Source organism: Elaeis guineensis, chromosome 3 (genome assembly GCF_000442705.2).
Source record: "Elaeis guineensis isolate ETL-2024a chromosome 3, EG11, whole genome shotgun sequence".
Lineage (NCBI taxonomy): Eukaryota > Viridiplantae > Streptophyta > Magnoliopsida > Arecales > Arecaceae > Elaeis > Elaeis guineensis.
In genome coordinates this window covers 8,092,491-8,097,880 of record NC_025995.2, presented here as the reverse complement: position 1 = coordinate 8,097,880, position 5,390 = coordinate 8,092,491, and the positions used below count along the sequence as shown (strand labels likewise).

At 33.5% G+C, this 5,390-nt stretch overlaps 1 long non-coding RNA gene across 2 annotated transcripts; it reads right to left on the bottom strand.

Annotated features, from left to right (window-relative positions):
* Positions 1–1,767: 1,767 nt before the first annotated feature.
* LOC105042327 (uncharacterized) lies at positions 1,768–5,081 on the bottom strand. 2 transcript variants are annotated; one of them, XR_831505.4, is made up of 3 exons: positions 4,883–5,062; positions 2,640–3,546; positions 1,768–2,565 (listed from the first exon to the last, which is right to left on the bottom strand). It is a non-coding gene; the product is annotated as an uncharacterized lncRNA (long non-coding RNA). The 2 variants fall into 2 exon arrangements; XR_012139624.1 differs by lacking the exon at positions 1,768–2,565 and having other exon boundaries at positions 2,750–3,546; positions 4,883–5,081.
* Positions 5,082–5,390: the final 309 nt, after the last annotated feature.

Below are 5,390 nucleotides of genomic sequence, written 5' to 3'. Positions count from 1 at the left end.
AAAAATATTTTTATTATTCATTTATAATACTTATTTATACTAAAGAAAATAAGATAATTTATATGTTTAAAATCTATATAATTTATAATTATATAAAAATATAGATATTTAATTTTAATTATATTTTTTTAATAAATAATTTTATAAATTAATAATAAAGGATTTAATTTAGTAATTAATTATATCTATTAATTATATAAATTTTTAGAAACCCAATTTGTACAAAAAAATAAAATGATCCTACTTCATCAACGTGGAAATGCTTGAAGCCATCTTCCCTTATTTTTCTATAATCCTGGGAATCCAACGTATTATCAAACAAAAAAATAAAAAAATCTGTTTTATATTTTTTTTTCTATTCTGAGCCTACAGGAACCAACATGGGACGTCACGCCCCTGCTTCTTTCATTTTTTTTTCTGTTTCACAAACATCGTGCGTTTTTTCTGTTTAAAGTCCGTGGAAACCAGAGCTATTGGACACCGTCGATCAGAAAGTACGACGCCACACCTATAATATTTTTTATATTTTTATTTTCAATCAACAATTATGGTATAGATAAATAATAAAAAATAATATTAGATAAAAAAAAAACCGAAGGCTTCATATCCAAATGGAAATAGATAAAAAAAATCTTATCCATGAGCAGACAGGATGTTGAGGAGAAGAGGGACGGCAAAGAATAGATGAAAGAGAAAATGTGAGGTAAGGGCTATTAAAAGGTATTAGGATTTAGTTACAATATTTATGAATAGATAAAAAAAATCTTATCCATGAGCAGTGACAGAATGTTGAGGAGAAGAGAGACGGCAAAGGATAGATGAAAGAGAAAATGTTAGATAAGGGCTATTAAAAGGTATTAGAATTTAGTTATAATATTTATGAAGAATAATTTTATCATTACGATAATTTATTTCTCACAAACACTATTTATCTTTTGTGCATCCTCCCAAATTGAAATAATGCAAATTTGTGGGTTTGAGTGAATGAATAATTTATTTTTTTTTTCTATCCTCTCTAGAATTTTTTGAACCAAACGATGGATAGAAATCATCCATCCTTCCAATCCCATCTATACTCCCTCTCATGATCCCAATCAAATACAGGATCACATAGAAATTGTAAAAAAGGATATCAGCTAAAACAAGATTATTATGCCTAAAAGCATTTATCATTAGGTAGTCTCAGCCACATATGTAGGACTTGTTTGGTTGACGAAAAGTAGAGGGGAGAAGAGGTATTTTTTGAGAAGTGGAGAGGAAATCTCTTATTTGGTTGGAATTTTAAGAGGAGAGAGAGCGAAAAAAGTTTTTTTCATGAGAAGTCACTTCTCATATTTTATGGAAAGTGAAAACCAATAGAGGAGGTGGATTTTGACACTTCCCATAGGATGGAAAGTGATGATATTTTTTTCTTTCTCAAAATACCCCTTTAGATCCATGGTTAAGATTTTGCAAAATATCATTGGATAGTTAGGATAAAATACTAAATAGTGATATAATATTTATTATATTTATTATATTATTTTAATATTTATACTAATATAATATTTTTATTAATATTAATATAATATTTATATTTAATATAATATTTATATCTATATTAATAAATTTATTATATTAAAATATTAATATTATATTAACATAATAAATTATTATGATTTAATATTATATTATAATATATTAATATTATATTTATATTTATATAAAATTTAGGAGTAAAAAGATATGATCTTATATCTACTAAGGATATAATAAGTCTTATACATAATTTTTCTAAAAAAATGTATGTCCAACCAAATATAAACTACTCTACAATAAATTATTTTTTTATAATCAATTAAATATATTAAAATTTTATTTTTAAAAAAAAATTTAAAATTTTTTTTCTGCAATCCAAACTAGTCCGCAAAGAGCCTGATGGATTGGTAGTCCTCGCGCTGCAAAGAGTTGTACCGCCAATCATGCAAGGAGATAGATAGGCGCAAACTGCAAGATGACTGCATTACACAGACGTGTGGACCTGTCTTTATTTTCTTTTCGATACAGAGACAATTCTAGACCTCCATTGGCAGACCTATTTATTGGAGAGGTTAGATTGGATTCAAGTCAGGCCCAACCATATAAATAATTAACGTCAGCCAGGCTCATGCACAGTCTGACTTGGGCTTTGAGCTTACCGCCTAAGCTCAAGCCTTAAGCTTTGGACGTCGGGTCGAACGTCAGGCTTTTTAGATCACAACAGCGACAAGAGGAGGAGCGGGTGATGTGGCGGCAACAAGAAGGCACAGTGAGGCGAGGCAACAATAAGATTAGGTTAGGGATCTAATTTGCAAACTCTCAAAATATTTAAAGGATATATATATATATATATATATATATATATATATATATATATATATATATATATATAGTTCAAATAATCGGATTCGGGTTGAACTTGGACTAGGTCGATTAAAGAATAGGCTCAAATTTTTGGTTCGATCTAATCCATTATGCTGAAAATTTTGATCTATATCCATTCAAATGGCGTGCTACTTGCTCGAACAATAGGGGCCCAATATATGCCTGCGCATACAGAAAAGTAAATAATAAAATAAATAGAAATTAGTAGAGAGGAAAAAGTTTGTTCTCGAAATCACCTAGATGATAACTGAAAATAGCTGAAGCTGGTCGACCGGCTTTCTTGGCTTTGCTTGTGGGTGCTTCTTCTTCCACGTGGCGGTACATGGCATCGAGAGCGCACATGATGCTTTTTGTCTTTTTTTTTTTTTTTTTTTTCTCGGTTGAAACCGGTTATCAGGCACAATCGAAACATAAAGTAAATAAAGAATCTCAGCTATCATCCACGAAGAGTACCATCCAATTGGCCGCATTATCGCCCTCTTGATATGGTAAATCAGACAACATGAGCAGTGCACGATGAATTTCTGAGTATCTGCAACTATTGAGAACTCGATCAAAGAAGACGGCCAGAAAATTACCATACTTGCATTTTCTTCTAGCACCGCTCTGTTCGCATATAAAACGATAACGACATACGCTGGACCCTCCGAAGCAATTCTTAGCTCAACCTGAGGCACCAACATATCACAAAGCGAGATACCCCCGGCTAAAATGAAATGTGATCTCGCATCACAAGTAACAAAATCAATACTACCATGATGAATTCTGCCTTTTGTGTGTTATCATTGAAGTTGATCTTGAGAAAACATACGGTAAGGATTCCTACAAAAATGGATCATCGGGATGCTGAACCTGTAGTAGTAGAACTCCAAATTTTTTTAGCTATCAAAAATTTTTTCAAACTTTTGGTCCTCGTGAAATCAGTGGCATCAACCATCCCATCACCTGCTTGAAGGGCTTTCCTGAACATTTTCAAAGATTCTTCCATCCCCGTATGCCCAAAGGTGGAAGTCACCATCCCTGCTGCGTTGGACTCTCGATTTTTCCAACCATTAAAATGGATAAAAGTCTCCCGATTCCAAGATTAGTTGCCAATGTGGACCAAGTAAACGCAAGTGGGCAGCAGCTGATGCCGTAGATGACCTGCTAGTGGCACCGAACACGGAAAAAAAAAAAGGAAAAAAAGAAAACGATGGCATCAGTCCATGAAGGAACTTTGGATGAGATGGAAGTAATTAATTAAGCGCGTTTTGTTAGAGTCTTTAGCCAACTCAAATACGTCAACCTGATTGACGACGTTTTCTAGCAGGGCAAGGAACGAACCGCCCTCGCATTTTCATTGGTCGATCGAACAATTGTATGTGGAACGGTTGCACACATGTAAAGCAGTGGAACTCTCCTTGCGGAGGGAAGTCAGTCTTCACACATGCAACATGCATTCGATTTTTCGATTCAAACTGGACTAAAATTTCAAAAAATTTTACATTTTATAAAACTAAAAATAGAACCAAAATAATCTAAAATCGAACAAATCAAACCCAAATAATTTCAGATCGGTTCAGTTCAATTCAGTAATTCAATTTTCGGCTTCTCTATACTAGACTTTTTGTTTTGATTTGGACAAATCTCGGAGCATATACACGATGGATAGCATGCATTTAGGAGTTGATGAAATACAAGAGGTAATCTGGCATGTTATCTACCATTGGATTTGGCACAGTCTAACTAGATCTGATCCAAGTAATACTTAGATCAAATGTAAATATTAAACGAAAGTAGATTAGATAATTTTGATTAACTAAAATTATCAAATCAAATATCAAAGATCAAACTGATTAAAAAACTTCAATTCGGTTTTAAATCGAAACCGAAATTTTTAGAAGAAAACTGAACCAAATACCAAAATAGTTCATGATTTGGTTCAATTTTTGGTTAATCGAGCCATTTGCGCACTCCTTAGTAATACCGTTGAAGAACAATTGAATCATCTAAGAGTATGCATGATTCGCATCAGAATGGTTTAGAAATATTTTTGAAACTTCAGCCTAAGGTATTTTTCTTGAACTATCTCAGCCCTGGCAATATTTTGAGAAAAATGAGTGAAATCTACGGCGGAGATTTTATAGAAGTAGATTCTAAATTTTGTAGTGAGAAACTTGTTTTATTAGCTCCTCTGTTTGCTTATGTTTTGCTTCATGCAAGACTTCTATTAAGGGAGAACAAAGAGATTAAAATTTGATTCTAAAGCTTATAAACTCAACAATAATACCAAAATGGACTTAAGCCCATTGCATGGTAACATTTTGGTATGGATCCCTCTTCATTTTCTCTTCGGTACCGACAATTCTAGACAAATATCGTCAAGGCCAGAACTAGAGAGGATCAGAACTTGTAACGGACCACAAATGCTTAAATAATAAAAAAAAAAATTTAAAAAGAAAGACAAATAGAGAGCGGAAAGGTTTGCTCTAGAAGTCACCTTTGTGGCATTTGAGAACGGCCAAAGCTGCACTCCGAGGTATAGATGAAAGCAGCATAGAGAGCGGTTTTTGCTTTGCCTGCGGGAGCTTCTGCTTATAGGTCGGAATCGAAGACCGGAAAGAAACCACGGGTGGAAAGAGGCTCGAAAGACAAAACAACAGAAAAAAAAATAATAATAAATTGATGAAATCGATAGAAGTCGCCGGGCGTCGATGACTTTACAGGAGACAGGGACGGGATGAGTCACCCCTCCCGTTTTTATTGGTCGGACTATTGTTGGTGGGTCTCTGTATATACGAAAGTCTTTGTCATCTACTATTTTAATTCATCTAGAGAGCCCATTGAGGTCCCCTGGGGTACTGCTAGGATAAAAATTTTATTTATATCCAACCCAAAACGGACCTCCATCTTGTTGTTTTATGGATCCCAGCCTAAAGAACATGCGAGAGACAGATTCTGATCCTCATAAAATTTTATTCAGCCCGACTTTAAAGGAGCTCCGTCGC